This window comes from Coenobita brevimanus, chromosome 86, assembly GCF_032717465.1.
Source record: "Coenobita brevimanus isolate Jiangsu-jjx chromosome 86, ASM3271746v2, whole genome shotgun sequence".
Classification (NCBI taxonomy): Eukaryota; Metazoa; Arthropoda; class Malacostraca; order Decapoda; family Coenobitidae; genus Coenobita; species Coenobita brevimanus.
In genome coordinates, this window is record NC_137039.1 from 25,943,662 (window position 1) to 25,960,259 (window position 16,598).

At 39.4% G+C, this 16,598-nt stretch overlaps 1 protein-coding gene across 1 annotated transcript in view; it reads left to right on the plus strand.

Moving 5' to 3' along the window:
- The first annotated feature begins 7,279 nt into the window (after positions 1-7,279).
- The window catches only part of APC4 (anaphase-promoting complex subunit 4), a 67,616-nt gene continuing 58,297 nt past the window's right edge, over positions 7,280-16,598 (plus strand). The window contains exon 1 of the mRNA XM_080280798.1: positions 7,280-7,537. The gene's annotated coding sequence lies outside the window, so the exon portion shown is untranslated. The remainder of the gene's footprint in view (positions 7,538-16,598) is intronic.

Genomic DNA, 16,598 nt, shown 5'->3' on the forward strand with positions numbered 1-16,598 from the left:
CCTGGAATGGCAGGCATATAACTTGGCAGCTTCATTCCCTGGTTATACAAATATCTCTCAACTCACTGAGCATCTCAGGGTGCCTCTCTTAACACTTTCCACCACATCCAGATCATCAACATAATGGTCCATAGTGTCCGTATTTGTGTGTCTGTCTTCATGTAACTCATTCCAAGAAGGTCCAAATTTCAATCACATGTATTAGAGAAACAGTATATGTTAGATGGAAAATAACATAAGAATATATGCCAATTATCGATATTTACAGGGTCTCTCCTAAGCTTAAAAAAAATAGTTACAGCCAATCCCATATTACCCTTTTTGAGGTGTAGGGCTCCAAGGCCAGTCTACCGCAGTCCAGCATATTTATGGGTAGATGACTGGCGTGCTACCCTTATGGCTTTTTATGACTGAAAAACCTCCAGTCACCTCTTGGGAACTGAACCTATGCAAGGCTGTCCCTCCAACTGGCGTGTTTCAACCACAAGATCATGCATGCATAAGATGTCAGTTCTTAATAATAAAATATTTCTCAATCATTTAATGTCAGTTGTCAATACGTATTGGTTGCCTTTGTCTTTACACCACTCCACAAACTCTCGTCCCGAAGAAAACGTAATGGAGGATGGGAATAGTGACGGGCAGTTATGGGGGGGGGGGGGCTTGAGGCTCGAAGTTCCTCCACAGTCTTGGCTAGCGGGTCTTTCTCATATCTCATTCTTATCTCGTTACTTGATGCTAAAGTTGAAATTATCACTTCATTATCATTATCTTCTATCACAATCAGCATCATCATCATCTACATCTTCCCAATTCCAACTACGAAATGGGGTGGGAGGATTCAGAAATAATCAGTGATCATTATGATCGTGATTATAATAATCAGGATCATCATGTCCCTATTTCCATGCACTCTGTTGTACCTGTTTACCAGGATCTGTACATCCAGTCATCATCATCATCATCACCGTTATCCTATTTTTAAGTGTCAATTCCAGAAGGTGCACTGTCATTCCATGCTGGTGAAATTTTACACATATGGATATATATGGTACCATCCAGTTCCATTTTACCCTTGTCACATGTGGTCCCTTGTGCAGTGTGGTCTTCTCACATAACCTTTGGTCATGTCAACTCTAGTGTTTTATTTAGGCAAATCATCACACAAGATGTGTTACAGATGAGGGTGAATAATAAGAGGCTTGATTATTAAAACTATCTTCATTCACCCCCTTTTGATAACATTATCGTTTTATTTGGGATAATAACTGATGATGTTACTTAGCTGAGGGAATGTTATAAAAGCCTGAGGATGTTGATGATGCATACTGGTAAATTAAAAACGGTACAGGGAGTGGCTGTGAAGATGATACCCAAAATTAGAGAACTGCAATGTGAAGAAAACCTTAAAAAGTGTGATTGTTAGCACAAAGAAAGAGGAGACATTATTATTATATATAAATGTGTGATTGGAAATGAATGGATTGACAGAGATAGGAGAACAAGATGAAATAATAAAAAGCTTAAGAAAGTAGGATACACAGGGGACGTAAGGAAGTATTGTTTCCCAAATAGGAGTAATGACAAATGGAATCAGCTGGATGAAAATGTGGTAAATGCAGAATATACCAGTATCCATAATTTCAAAGCAAAACTGGATAGTTGTAAATCTAAAGCAGGAAATCACGATCACAGCCATAAACTTGAATAGAATATACAGTAAAGCAGGTATATTGTACTGTAAAGCAGGTACATGCAAAATTACTCGTATAACAATGTCAAAGTCTCAGCTTGGACTCTAACCCTATTCAGTGTACTCGTGGCTGGATGTTTCCAGCCTGAGGGCGGAGGCTGATGGTTGTGTGGCCAGTTACCATGTCTGTAGCCACACAACACTCATATGGTAATGCCTCTCAGAGTCAGTGGTAGCTTATTAATTCGTAACTTCACGTCACAGGCAATTTATCGTATGTTGTCCGTTAACTCCTTCACTATGTTTACATCGTTGCTCTTTCTGCTACCAGAATTTTTTTTCCCCCCCCCAATTTAGGAAAGGCCATGCTTGCTGTGTGTGACCTTCAATAACTCCTGCACTATGGGGGGTCTTTCCAAAGCTGAAAAAAAAAATAAAATCTGGTGGTATGTATTTATAGCGGCCAGCTTGGATTACTGCGGAGACGAACGCTGCGAGAAGCAGATGGAAAGGTAATGGGTGGAGTCATCTGCGTATGAGTGGATAGGGTTAGATGTACTGCTTAGAAGGTCATTGATACATAGAAGGAAGAGAGTTGGTGATAGGACAGCCCTGAGGAACACCACTATCGATAGCCCTAGGAGAAGAACGGTGGCTGTCTACAACAGCTATATAGAACGGCTGGAAAGAAAGCTAATGATGAAGACACAGATAGAAGGATAAAAACCGTTAGGGGATAGTTTGTGTGTGTGTGAGAGAGAGAGAGAGAGGGGGGGGGGGATTAAAACTGACTCAAGTGTACACGAATAAGCTCAGCTCAAGTAGCTCAACCTCTTTGTTAGGCAGTGAACTCAGTTTAACCCTCCCAAGATATTTACTCATCTCATTATTACTAACTCAGTTACTTAAAACACTCAGTTCAACCCATCATAATTATTAATGATCCATTGGTAACGGGAGGACGAAATGACCGTGACTTCTACACTTCGTGACAACTCTCTCTCTCTCTCTCTCTCTCTCTCTCTCTCTCTCTCTCTCTCTCTCTCTCTCTCTCTCTATTTTATATTTCTTACGTCTACCAACCTGACAACTCTTCTGCAGGAGTGCTCTGTAATTTTTAACAATATCCAACTCAATCTTGCACAGCTTCTAAACATACTTGGGGTTTCATTCTCTCGGGATTTATCTTGGAAAGATCATGTTACTTCTCTTGTAAAATATGCTTCCAAGAGATTAAGTGTGCTAAGCCGACCCCGTTCCTACTGTACCCCTGCACAGTTGTTGACGATACACGGGTTTTATTCGCCCTTGTGTAACAGGGTTTTAAAGAAGTATGCAGTGATCACAAAATTTAGGGTGATCAGTCTGATTTGTGCAGCGATGAAGCTGATGTTGTGTAGTGATGAAATTGATTACGTGCAGTCAGATATACTTACCTGGGGAAATGGAAAACGTTTGGCAATATAGCCTACTCAGAATTTCTATAGTGGTCTCACAAATAATCTACGAAGAGGTATCACTACGCTTAATTTTATTTTCTAAGCTTTTTTATTTTATAAAATAAAAAGTCTTTCCTAAATTTCCTTTTTTATTTTTTTAAGAGGATTTTGGCAACCTAAGGTTGGGCCTGGGAGTCTCACAGATCTGTACTGTATGTCTAGTAGTCTTACTGCGCACGATTTTGTCCTAATAGACAATAAACTCTGCTCTTAGGATAATAATTGTAAGCTTGTATTCAGTATAGCATGACAAAGACAACGTAATACATTATAGTAAGAGCAGGATTTATGTCTATGAGGTATTGAGTGTGCCTTTTTCTTCCAGTTTGTAAAATGTTAATTGTATTTTCTCCATTGGTTAAATCAGCAGTTTTTAAGAATAGTTTTCATTTTCAAATGTTTTCGAACATAATTTTGCAAATTATTTACTTATACAAATTTCAACATTCCTTAGGCTCCATTTATTTCATACTCAAGTTTGTGGAGACGTTAGTTTTTTTTTTTTTTTTACGTATCCTTAGTTTGTATTTGGCTTATTTACGTTTAGTCTTATAATAAAATATATTTGGTACACGAATTCAATATTATAATACCCAAAAATATCAATATATATAAATAATGGATCACATAACTTTATCTTAGATGTGCAGTGATCATTTTTCCTTATTTTATACCTTGCTGTGTAGTGTACAACTCTCGATGGGGAGACTCCCCACATACAGCTCTTCTCAGCAAGGTGGAGTCAAAGGCTCTTTGTCTCATTAACTCTCCTCCTCTTACTGTCTCCCTTCAGCCTCTGTCTCTTCGCCGCACTGTTGCATCTTTTTCTCTTTTCTGTCGCTACATCAATGGTCACTTCTGCCCCTCTGAACTGTCTATTTGCACCCCTCCACCACTACAGCGGGAGCGTAGCACCAATCTAGCAACCAACTCTCATCTCTTTTCTGTCCAACTCTCTAATGCAAGAGTTAACCGTTACTCTCAGTCCTTCATTTATGCAACAGGTCAACTCTGGAACCGTCTCCCTCTGTCTGTAGTTCCTACTGCCTATGATCTCCAATCTTTCAAACGAAGTGTGTCCAGGCATCTCGAATTGAACGGATCTTGAATTTGGCTCTGTGTTATCTTGTTCTTGTTTTTTTTCCTGAAAGGAACAGTTTGCGGGCTCCTGGCCTTTGGTTCCTTCTTCCTTGCATTAAAAAAAAAAAAAAAAAAAAATCCGTGGGGCAACTTAGCAACAATGGGGAAAAAGGTCAGCAGAAAAGATTTGTTTACCACCATGAAAACAGAAAAATACAGAATATAAACTGGAGTAATAGCAACTGAATTGGTAAAGTCCATCTGTTGGTTAAAGCAAAACGTACATTTACCATTTTTATTCCAAGGAAAGAAGGTAGAATATATAAAGCTGTTCCTCCATAGACTGGAAAGTAGAGAGAAAGAAATAAAGAACTCGGCAACCATAACAATTTTATATTGAACAAACAGGCCTGTAGCCTGACTTTCCGAAGGGGGGGAGGGGGTTCTTTTCTGCTGAATCTGGACTTGCATAGCAGCCGGCTGGTCATAGGTCTGCTGCCTGCTTGCTATGGGGGTCGGGGTGCATAAGCGACGTTGAGAAGCAGCGAAAAACTGCTGAACAACGGAGAGTTACTTCGCACTGACATTAAGAAAATACTCTGATAAAATTAACCTTTAGGCAGGTGGGGGGGGGGGGTCGTCCAACTCTCTCGAACCCCGCCGCTCCCCCGGCTACGGGCCTGACAACGAGGGGCCGTTAAAAATGTATCCCTCATCCATCACCGCATCGCATCGCTTGCCACGATTGACTGAAATATTTATTGTTGTAAAGGTATGTAGAATATGTATACGACAAAAGGTGGTGGGTCTTGCCACCCACTTCCAGATGGGTGGACAGTATCTATTTAGATTTCAAGAAAGCATTTGACACAGTACCACACCAAAGACTTTTATGGAAACTGTACCATCAAAGAGGAATACGAGGCAAACTTATTGTTGGATGCAAGATTTTCCCATGAGAAGAGACTTGAGAACCGTACTAAGGGGAAATTACTCATCATGGAAAGAAGTGACTAGTGGAGTACCACAGGGCTCAGTGCTGGCACCAATAATGTTTTTAGTGTATATAAATGATATAGACAGTAACACTGGAAATGAAAGCTATCTAAATATGTTTGCAGATGATGCAAAAATACAAAGGAGAATTATTAACACAGACTCTTGTAAAGAGCTACAAGAAGAATTAAATAAACTTCATGAATGGAGTAATACATGGCAAATGGAATCAGTGTGGACAAGTGTCATGTAATCAGTGTGGACAAGTGTCATGTAATCAAGTTTGGTAAAAGTGGAAAAAGACCTGATTGGGATTATACGTTAGGAAATAAAACCCTACTCACATCAGAAAGAGAGAAGGACCTAGGTGTGATTATCAGTAACAGACTATCTCCGGCTGACCACATCAGTGAGAAGGTACGGAACATGTATACACTGCTTGCCAATATGAGAATAGCGTTCACATACATAAATGAAGACATGCTAAGAAAGATAATAACATAGTTCATCAGACCAACCCTGAGTATGCATCAGTAGTCTGGAGTCCTCATCTCAAAAAATACGTAGACAAGATTGAAAAAGTTCAAAGGGCCGCTACAAGATGGGTACCAAGCTTAAGGGATCTAAGCTACGAAGAATGACTAAATAAACTGAATCTACCAACACTACAGGAGAGAAGGAAAAGAGGTGACATGATTATGCTATATAAATGCATATCAGGGAAGACCATAGACATAAATGATCACTTAACGTATGGGGAAGCATCAGGAAGAGGACACTGTAAAAAACTGCATAAGAAGAGAGGTGATAAAGACGTAAGGAAATTTAGTTTTCCAAATAGAGCAATTGATCAGCGGAATGCTCTACCGAATGAAATAGTGTGTGCCAAAACAATTCACAAATTTAAGGATATGTACGATAAATATTTTTTTAAGTCACGGGAAAGTTCGAGCTTGACTCATTCCTGTAAAGGTACAAGTAGGTAAGAACAATTAGGTAAGAACTGCCGCTGGTTACAAACTCTTGCATATCGTCATCTTATTCTTGTGTTGTACCACATACTGTATACCTTTACAACAATATATATTTCAGTCAAAAATAGTGGGTCTTGCCACACTTCCTCTAGCAAAAAGAGATAGAGTAATATACATTTAGTAGATATAGGTTGTGGCGACCATCATCCACATACTTGATGTAGTGCTGCTTCTTCCTTCACCTGTATCATTCGTTTCCAGAGTCTGTCCACTTCTCACTTCTTATCTCTCCCATCTTTCCTGTGACTTTTTGTTACTCATTTTTCCTTTTCAGGTGGCTTTACATTTAAGCCTAATAGCTTCCTGTAAGCCTGAAACCTTTTACAACTCAGGATAGTAGCCATATGACCAACTCATACGTGTTCTCTACGTGTTAACAAGTGGGTTGGTGGAGGGTTACCCGTCCCCGTAAAACCACTAAACAGGTCATCCGATGTGGGATTATGGCGTCTGGCTATAGATTGATAGATAAATACAGTACTGTATATGCTATGTAAAATGTAAAGGCCATGGTTTGCGTTTAAAACCTGTATACTTGATATCTTCAAAGTTGCACTTTCCGCCACTTAAGCAATCTGCGAGAAAAAAATAACATTTGTAAATTATATGCATTGGAGCACTCCTGCAGTTTCACCCAAAACAATTATTGCTTACTTTAGTAATTTAACAAACATACCACAACGCAAATGGATGTAATTTGATAAACAATATTAGTACTTATTTACCGATAAACATCTTACAGCGGCAGCCTACGCGCTGTAGGTAGATGTATGTAAACAGAACAGAAACCAAATGTATTGGATGTGACGGGGAATGTGAAAACTTGGCTCATTTTGTTTTATTCTGCTTACAGTACAGTTACCTGAGAAACAGTTATTATTTATTCGTTCAATCTGGCAAAGAAAATTGACTTACAGAAATATTATGTAGTGGTAGCACAGATAAAGAACAAGTTAAGAACACAATCTGTGAATTTTGGAAAATCAGAAAAAACTAGAAATCAACCGAACAAGCACACAAACAAAAAGGGGAGGCCGTTGGAAAGGCTATCTCCCCGACCAGCATTTATTCTGATCAGATCTGAGTTCATGCTGCCATTCAAATTGTGGTTTTAAGTATTCAAGCCAGTTTTTCTCATTTGGAAGTTCATGTAAAACCAGAGCTAAACTCAGTAGAGGAGAAGACTGGCAGTGATGATTAATATAAGCTGACTCCGCCAGTCACACCTTGCACAGGTAAACCAAACTGGTGTAAAGATGAGGGCCCACTAATTACTGCTCTCGTAAGTTGATAAAAACTTTGCATTACTATCGAACATAACTAGGACTTGCCAGCAACACCTGAGGGTATTTTTTTACCAAACGGGTGGTGATTCCACCAATATAACAAACTGAAGATCTCAAGGTACCGATAAGTAAGTTTGGCTCATTAGTGACACAGTTAACTGTTACATTGTGACTGCAAGGATTGAAAAAAGACAAAATATGTCTATTTTGGGTATAACTTTAGAAGTAACCAACGTTACCAATTTTCATTATATTACGTCCCTGAACTATTCTAACTAAGACTTACCCTTTAAGTCTAGTTTCAGTTGGGGGAGCAAATTTTGTAGGGATAGTCATATAGTGACTTAGGTTAGGCTGTCGCTCAGTAACGGATGAATGTTGCGCCATATTGGCTGGTGCAGGCGTGTGCATTTCGTCTATGTCAGGCTCTACATCAGGCCTAGGTTAGGTTAGGTTAGGTTAGTTTGGGTTAGTTTAATGCAAAATAGTGTATTTTTAATTAATCTTGATCTTGATTTTGGGGGATAAACCCACTTTTGGAAATCTTACTCAAAATTCCAAAAGGGGGATTTTCCCCCCAAAATAAGGGTAAAAACTAATTAAAGCACAGTATTTTGCATTGGAAACCATAAAAAAAATAATAAAAGAAAACGTTGGTTACTTCTAAAAATTTACCCTATTTTGGAGTACTGAAGGAAGCGACCAGGGCATCCACGGCAATGGCTACCGTACCAACAATCTCACTGATACCATGTTGTCTACCGACCACCACTCCAGCTGGTTGCGTCAGCGTATCCCATGTCAGAGCAGTGGGAAACTTAATGATTTAACCAAACCTAACCTAATCCAACTAATAATATTTGCATTTGACAGCCAGCATTCACATTAAACAATGAGTCAATTTTCGGTAAACCACATCACTCGATTTTGAAACAAAAACTATATTTTCTGGTCGACTTTAGTGTGATCAGAGTTCATTTGAGCTTCATTTTTTTTTTTTTGGAAACCACCCATTTTGGAGAGTAGGTCAACCCAAGGCAAAATATATCTATTTTTGGGGAGGTGGTAACTCAGTCGGTAGAGAGGTGGCCTGCAGTCCTACTGGACCCAGGTTCAAATCCCTACTGGGGCAGGGAACAGTTTAAGGATTTGAATTTAATAAAAGCAGACTTTACTGATCTACCAGGAGACCTGCCGATATATAAAAATCCATCCATCCATCCATTGCCAGACGCCATGTATCCCAAATGGGGTGGCCAATGGCTTAGAGTTAATTGTTTTACAGGGAGGGGCACTAATCCTCCACCAACCCCACTTGACGTAGGGATGCCAACAGCATCTGGTGTTCCCAGGCGGTCACCCATCCAAGTACTAACCAGACCCAACATTGCTAAATACCCCCACTAATACAAATACACTAGTCCTGTATGAGACAGCCCTAGCATGTATTCAATATGGACAGTGGGTGTTAGCACTGAAGTGGTGACATGTAGAGGTGTATGGAATGTAGGAGGACTACTGGGTCTTGGGAGCAGGCTGTGAAGCCTATGCCCAGTGTTGGAAAAAAAAAAAAATAAGAAGAAAGCCACCATATCCTCCATGGCAATGTTTACTGGCGATCTCACTGACTGGCTGCGTTGTTTACCAACCTTCACTCTGGCTGGACGCGTCAGTGTATCTCTTTTAAAATTAATGGGAGTCTTGATGATTTAACCAAACCTAACCTAATTCAGCCTAACCTCAGTCACATTTGACAGCCAACTTTCAGATGTAAAAAATGCGCATGAAGAACATTAAATATGGCCAGCTACTTGCAGGCATCAGAGGAGATCCGAGGTAATTAAATGTAGGATTTTTACGTTAAATATATATTTCCGAAAACAAGTTTATTGTGGATTAAGAATAACGTCATCTGCAACCTTGTCAGATTTCCAGGGTCAAGTGATGTGAATTAATGAAAATTGACCCAAAAAAATGCCCATTAGGAATGTTAAATATAACTGGCTACTGGCAGACATCAGTGGATCAATGGTAAGTCTGTAGCTGTGGTATTCTAGGAATAATAACAAGTAACCTGTGAAAGACTCATTTCAATAGAAAATATGGAAAGGCCGCACCTGTTTGGTAAAGAATTAATCTCATGAGTTAGCACAAATTATCTAAATTATTGTTAATTTCAGTTTTTGTTCTCTTTGGTTCTTTTACGTTTTTAGAAAGTCACCACTAGGCATGTATTTAAGGAAACTGCTTTTGGAGGGTATTGTTGGCTGCCCCAAGGAACCATCTTGTGTGTGTGTAATTCACCGGGTCGGTCAGGATCACTTGATGGTCGTGATTGTCAGCTTTTACCCTCCCGGAAGGGAGCTGAGAGCTCATATAGTCCGATCTAAGGGCAAGGCTGTGACCTTCACACACCCACACACCCATCCCCTTGCTCAAGGGGGACAGTAACCACCCACTTCGTCAGTGAAACTTTTCGCAACCTGAGCGAGGCGCGAACTCCCGTCCACCAGTTGGCAAGCCAGAGCGATACCACTGCACCAGTGAGCGGTGTGTGTGTGTGTGTGTGTGGGCAAAGGCTTCAAGGTCTATCCCAAGGCCCAGTAGTCCTCCTGCACACTTCCACATGTTACCACTTCAGCGCCAACACCCACCATTCATAGTGAATACTGTACTTGCTAAGGCTGTCTCATGCAGTACTGGTGTACTGGTATTAGCGGGGTTATTTTTATAAGATGTTGGCAGGTCTTCTGGTAGATCTTTTTTTTATTTATTTATTTATTTATTTTTATTTTTTTTATTTATTTATTTTTTTTTTTATAAATAAGATACCCGGTACTTGTTCCCTGCCCCAGCTGAGATTCGATCCTGGGTCCATTAGGACTGCAGGCCATTGCTGTACCAATTCAGCCACTGCTGCCCCTATCTATCTATAGTCCGGCACCATAATCCTGTAAGGGGTGGCTGTTTGACACTGAGTTTGTTGTTTTTCGGGGAGAGGCACAGACCCTCCTTCAAACCACTTGTTGACATGAAGTGAGCACATATGGGTTGGTTATATGGTTACCACCCAGTGTTGTAAATGGTGCTCAGGCTTAGCTACAGGAAACCATTAGGCTTGTCACTCAGTGTAAAGCCAACTGAAAAGGAAAGAAGAACAATAAGAAGTGACAGGAAAGATGGGAGAAATAGGAAGAGAGGAGGGCAGGCACTGAAAAAGAATGATAAAGGTTGGGGAAGATGTAGGCAGCATTACGTCAAGTGACTGCATGATGGTTGCCACCACCAACCACTTACAAAGATCAACAATTCATAATGTATCAGAGTATATGTATGGTATATTTTAAGCAGCAGAGAAACCTTACCATTTCACTTCTTATTACAGTTTCTTTTCCATTTTATTTATTTATTTATTTTGCTTAAATTACAATGAACAGTTGCTTTGTGATTATCGTAATCCTTAAGGAGACATAGGACCACCTTAATTTGCAGTTTTCATCTGTTTTCCTTTTACCTTAGCTCTTATGGGATTCTTTAAGTATTTTTATTGTTTGTTCAAGTTTCAGTGTTTTTTATTTCTCTTAAAAGTGGTGAAAAGCATTTTAAAAAGCAGTATTTGTTTACAGGTGGACACCATCATGTGCAGGAAGACACAGATGTCATCTTAGAATACCATTTGTGAACAAAATTATCTTTATCAGTGCCTACTTATCCAAACCTAACCCAAGTTCTTGTAGGTAAATTTGCTTAATCAGACAAGACCTCATTGGAAGACAAAATTATAGTTTTCCAATGGTCTTCGTTGTGTTTTGGACGAATCTGACCTTCATTTCTACCTGAAGTCTGTACTGTAGTTTCTCAGACTCTGTTTCAACCCCCCATCAATATTAAAACCCCTGTAAAGTGGGGAGGACATTGAAGATCAGGGAAAGTGAGGGGTTAAATAATTAGAAACTAGAGAAACTACCAACTCCTGGTAGAAATGAAGCTGAAAATTCATCCGAAACAATGAAAACCAATGGAAAATCATAATTTCATTTTGACCTAAAATCACATCTGAACAAAATTAATAAACTATAAATTATCCAACATAACCTATCCTAACTATACCTAACCAAACCCAAAATTAACTAACCTAACCTAACCTAACAGTGTCTTAGAATGTGCTACAGTATTGATTGATAATAATAAAACAGAGTTTAAAGGTGTCTGAAAGTGCAATAATACCTTTTTGTAACAACATGACAGTATTTAACCTAACCTAACTTGCTTTATGCTAACCTAACTTAACCTGTCTCTTATGTAATCATATTTTCCTCATAGCTATAGTAATTGATGGATCCGTTTCGTACTTGGAAATGTACTTCTATACACCTTTTAAAGGCACGGAATCAGTTCAAAGGTAGTTTTTTAGTTATTTTTTTTTTTTAAGAGATGGCCCTGTGTCCCCTTAAGGATTACTAATTTTCTTTTGCTCTTGTTTTTATCCTTGTTTTGTTTCCCTGATGCCGGTGTGTAATTGCATACCATACACTTACTAAAAGCTATGCAGTTTTAATGAAATGGATTTGGGTTTCCATTTCGGCATCTCTGGTTGTTACCATTGATTAGGTGCGGTTAAGTAGGTTAGGTTAAGTAAGATAATGTTAGGCCAGACTAAGTTAGGTTGTAAGTTTGGTTGGGTTAGGTAATTTTTGGTTAGATTAGGATATATATCCTAACCTAGAATGTATATCGTAAGCTAATTTTCCCTTAAATATCCTAGCCTAATCAAACCTAGTCCATCCTAACCTACCATGTATGTTCTTATAATCTGTTCTCATAGACTGAAAAAACTAAATTTGCATTCACCAGGAAGGTGTAAAGCAAGGCGGACCTAATTGAGGTATTTAAATGGATGAAGGGAGAAAATAAGGGAGATATTAGTAAGGTGCTTAAAGTGAGCATACATGATAGAACTAGAAATAATGGTTTCAAACTAAATAAACTCCATTTTAGTATGGAGATAGGTAGGAACTGGTTTGGCAGTAGAGTAGTGGAAATGTGGAATAAACTACCTAGTGATAAGAGGATTAGAAGAGAGGATAACTGCAGTTGGCCAATTGGACCATGCTAGGCAGCACCTACAAGAGCAATTAAACTAATAGCATAAGACAAGGATTGCAAAGAAGAAGGCTCTCCCCCTGCCCACCAAACCCTCCAGCCGAAGCCGCTAGAAAAGTCAGGAGGAACATCACGTTGTATAGAAAAACTGGTGTGGGCATTTTATAGGAAAGCGTGAAAGGAGAACTGTCATGATGAAACATTAAAAGGAAAGAGAACTAATTAGTACTGGTTGTTATTTTTTTTTCCCCAGCCCTAACTTGTCATATGCTTATCCAACCTATTCTTGAAACTGTCAGTGGAAGGGACAGCAACTACTCCATTTGGAAGCTTATTCCATTCATCAACTACCCTGTTGCCAAACCAATTTCTGTACTTCCTTACCAAAATGGAGTTTATCTACTTTGAAATCATTATTTGTAGTTCTTTCCAGTATGCTTACTTTAAGTACCGTACTGTACGTTGATAATATCTCGTATTTATTCCCTTCATCCACTTAAACATTTCAATTAGCCTTCCCTTACTCTGTGCCTTTCTAGTGAGTGCAAATTTAGTCTTTTCAGTTCGTCTTCTTATGAAAGATTCCGAACATGTATCAGTTTTGCCATTCTTCTCTGTACATTTTCTAATGAATTTATATCCATTCTATAGTATGGACACCAAAATTGCAAGGCATAGTCTAAATGTGGCCTTACTAATGCTAGATAAAATTACAGAATATACTTTAGATATCCTATTGCTCATGCTTCGTGAAATATATCCTGGGACCCATTTTGCTCTGTTTCTCGCAGTAATACAGTGTAGCCTTGATTTGAGGTCTTTACTAACCATGATTCATAGATCTCTCTCGCATTCTGATTTCTTAAATTGGAGTTATTGGCATCACAGCGATATTACCCCATTGTACCCCATACAATTAAGTATTGGAAACAAGTAAATGGATGTAATAGAGTTAACTGTTCATTTTCATATACAGTATTCCTGGACAGACCTGTCATCCTAAACTCTCATTCAGATGCCTTTTTTTTTTTTTTTTTTTTTTTTTTTTTTTTGAAAAATGAACCAAAGTCCAGAAGCCTGTAAAACTGTTTCCTCCAAGAAAAAAACAAAAGAAAGATAACGGAGAGCCAAATTCAAGATCTGTTCATTTTGAGGTGCCTGGACATGTTACGTTTGAAAGACTAGAGGTCATAGACAGCAGGAAATGCTGATAAAGGAAAACAGTTCTAGAGTTGACCAGTTGCATACTTGAAGGATTGGGGATAATGATTAACTCTCGCATTAGATGGTTGAACAGAAAAGAGATGAGAGTTTGTGGCTAGATGGGTGCTATGTGCCCATCATAGTAGTGGAGGGATGCAAGCATACAGTTCAGAGGAGCAGTGGCTATTGAAGTAGTGATAGGAAAGAGATAAAGCTGCAGCAATGCAGTGAAGAGACAGAGGTTGAAGGGAATCAATAAGAGAAGGAGAGTTCGTTCATTCATTCATTGCCAGACGCCATGTATCCCAGACGGGGTGGCCAATGGCTTAGAGTTAATGTTTTACAGGGAGGGACACTAATCCTCCACCAACCCCACTTGACACGTAGGGATGCCAACAGCATCTGGTGTTCCCAGGCGGTCACCCATCCAAGTGCTTTGTTGAGAAGAGCTGTAATTGGGGAGCCTCCTCACACATGAGAGTTGTACTCTACACAGGGGTGAATAAAACCCATGTATAAAGTCAACAACCGTGCAGGGGTAAAGAAGGCATGGAGTGGGCTTAGCACACTTAATCTCTTGGAATCAGATTTTATAAGTGAGGTACTGTAATATGATCTTTCCTAGATAAATCCTGAGAGAATGAAACCCCAAGTATGTTTAAAGATGATTAAGTATTGGGTTGGATATTGTTGGAAAGTAGAGGATACTACTGCAGATGATTTTAACGAGTTGAACGATGTAAGAACTGAGTTTTTGAAGCATTAAAAACAAGATTACTTTACCTCAATCAGAGATATAAGCCAAGTCAGACATTAGGTGTGCAATAGCCTCATCCCTTGTTTGTTGAAGTAACTGCAGAGGTGGATGCTGTGAGAAGTGAATGGAAAGGTGAAGGGTGGAATCATCAGCATTCGAATGGACAGGGTTAAATGTACAGTTTAGAAGGTTATTGATGAATAGAAGGAAGAGAGTTGGTGATAGGACAGAACCCTGAGCAACACCAGTATTGATAACTCTAGGAGAACAGTGGTCATCAACAACAATGGCAATAAAATGACCAGAAAGGAAACTGGAGATGAAGGCACAGATAAAAGGATAGAAGCCATAAGAGGGCAGTGTAAAAATTAAGGATGTGTGCCAGACTCGATCGAAAGCCTTTGAGATGTCAAGTGCAATGGCGAAGCTTTTGCCGAAGTCCTGAAAGGAGGATGACTAGGAGTCCAAAAAGTAGGTGAAAAGATCACCAGTGGAGCATCCCTGGTGGAACCCATACTGACGATCAGAAAGAAGGTTGTGATAGGAAAGGTGCATTAAAAAAAATTTAAGACTTTATTTTAAAAATTTTGAAATACAGGATGTTAAAGCAATTGGGCGGTAGGTAGAGGGCTGGGAATGGTCAGCCTTCTTTGGGACAGGCTGAATGAGAGCAGACTTCTGTCAAGGAGAAAAGGTACAAGTTGACAGTCAAATGATTTGGAGTACATGCTCAAGTCAGTCAGTGTGATGTGCTGTGGACCCTAAGATTGTTACACATGTAGGAGCATTGGCTGCTGATGTTCTAGTGCTATTATTGTAAGAGTTTTCTGTGACACTGAGTTGTTCACTTAGAAGGAATATCGTAGTAAACTCCTGTGTAATCGAGAACAGTGTGACTGGGTTCATGATCCTTTTACTTCAGCTGCTGAAGCATTAGTTTGTTAGCCCTCTTTGAAGGGACAAGAGGAACTTGTGGATATTTAGAGTGATTGCAACCTCCTACCTAATTCTGTGAAGTACCCTTAGTTGTGTTTTGGGTAGAGCTGAAATTAGAGTACCAAACAATCTCTGAGTGTGATCTTGACATGTTGGGTCATTTGCAGCAGCGTATTTGTGCTAATTAAGCTTTCAGTATTAACATCATCATCTAATGCTGTGTTTCCCCATGAGTTGCATAGGAGCCTGGGGCTAGTCAAGTTGGTCCTGACATTTAAGATGAGAGTGACCAGCCTCATTCATCCCTGAGTGGCATTACATGAGCAGTAAACTCCATCCAACCCATGGATATAAACCTGCACAGGCTTAATCCAATTGGAGTGCCTTAATTACTACTAAACCACCAGGTGCCATATTTTGGTTATATGGTTACCACCCAGCATAGTAAATGGCTTCTTGGTGTACAGGAAATCATTTGGCTTGTTACTCAGTGTAGTGTCACCCATAGACAAAAGGAAGAGGGAAGAATGAAGGAAACAAAGACGGAAGAGGGAGTGTAGAGTCACCCGTAGGCATAAGGAAGAGGAAAGAATAAAGGAAAAAAGACAGAAGAGGATGGAAGGAAAGAAGGAAGCAGGAGAGGGAAGGGCAGTCACTCGAGAGCAGCACTACATTGAGTGAGTGGATGGTGAGTGCCCCCACCTAGTACTATTCAGTATTAACACATAGAGCAAATAGAGATCACATCTGAAGTCGTTAGACAAGGAACTTTGTATGAGTCTTTCTGTAACAGAACCAGAAATTAAGAACCTGTGTTCATCAAAACAGGCACAAGCTTTCCTTTAATTTCCAGTGAAGGTATCACGTAGGCCTATGTTTAATTTCAAGGAAATACATTTTTATGTATACATAAACTTTCAGTGAGAATTTGTATTTTACGCCCACAAAATACAAATGTTGCCGTGTATGTTCAGTTGATAACCTGTCTCAGTAAAACTGCCTGAGTTTAAC